The following is a 1,149-nucleotide window of genomic DNA, read 5'->3' as shown; positions in this document are numbered from 1 at the left end:
TGTACATACATACGGACACACACACAACGAAGAGCCAGTAAAACGTATATTAAAAATTAAACAGAAAATGGATCAAGAGGACGCCGTGGTCGAGTAGGTTGGGGCAAGTCCCTGGGTGGTTCACCTAGGGCTGTTAGGTTTTCAGTAAAATACTTTTGAAAAAAAAAATTAAAAGAATAGATTTAGAAAAGCAGTTAATATTATATGTTTGTGATTGAGACTGGTTTGTTTTAGCCGAGGTAGTTAGTCAACTATGACTGTCTGCTGACTGCAGCGGCCATGAGATGGAAAACTTGACTTCCCACCATGGATAGAATAGGTTGGCTACCAGTTGGTAAGAAATGGGTCGAAAAAAAAAGTAAATAGTATGAATTGCACAGATAATAAATATGCACATATTATTTATTTAATGCACATGTGACATTAAATAAATAATATTTACATTTTATGAAATTTCTTGTTCGAGACTGGTTCGTTTATCTATTATAATAAAAAACATATTCTAACATGTTTATTTTCTCATAACTCCTACGTTTCGGCCATTCCGGCCATTCTCGAGGATATCTTATTTACAATGTACAATGTACAAGATAAGATAAAAATAAAGTGAATAATGAGGTTATAGTAGACAGTGTAAATTGAATAAGTGAAATAGTCGATAAAAGTTAGTTGAAAGGCTAAGATATATTTTGAATGGACTGCCACTTATTACCTTGAGAATGGCCAAAACGTAGGAGTTATTATAAAATAAACATGTTGACTATATGGATATTTTTTATTATAACTCATAAATAATATTAATTTAACAGAGGTCTTGGGACCTTGATATTCCCATTCTAGAGCTGTGTAGATCTTCAATGAAAAACTTGAGCATTAATAAAAGAAAAAAGAATCAAAAAGACAGATCTTTAAATCTATTAATGCCACAATTGTGAACAGTTAATTATTAAAACAAATAACAGGAAACATAAAGGATAGATAAATACAAAACGTTGTTATTATTTGATTTCAAAATAACTAACTCACAATAACTCGATCGGTCGCAAAACCCCATTTAGTCATAAGTTTTAAGATTTTTATTTCTAATTTTAGGAAAATATTTTATACATTAATATATTATAAAATATTTTATGATTTATAACAGTAGTT

At 29.9% G+C, this 1,149-nt stretch overlaps 1 protein-coding gene across 1 annotated transcript in view; it reads right to left on the bottom strand.

The window, feature by feature from the left end:
• The window catches only part of LOC106692686 (Insulin receptor substrate 53 kDa), a gene marked incomplete at its 5' end in the record, with an annotated part of 52,649 nt that overhangs the window by 51,261 nt on the left and 239 nt on the right, over positions 1–1,149 (bottom strand).

The sequence above is a fragment of the Halyomorpha halys genome, unplaced genomic scaffold (assembly GCF_000696795.3).
Source record: "Halyomorpha halys isolate HHAL.00 unplaced genomic scaffold, Hhal_1.1 Scaffold67.1, whole genome shotgun sequence".
Lineage (NCBI taxonomy): Eukaryota > Metazoa > Arthropoda > Insecta > Hemiptera > Pentatomidae > Halyomorpha > Halyomorpha halys.
This window is presented reverse-complemented; position numbering and strand designations above follow the sequence as displayed.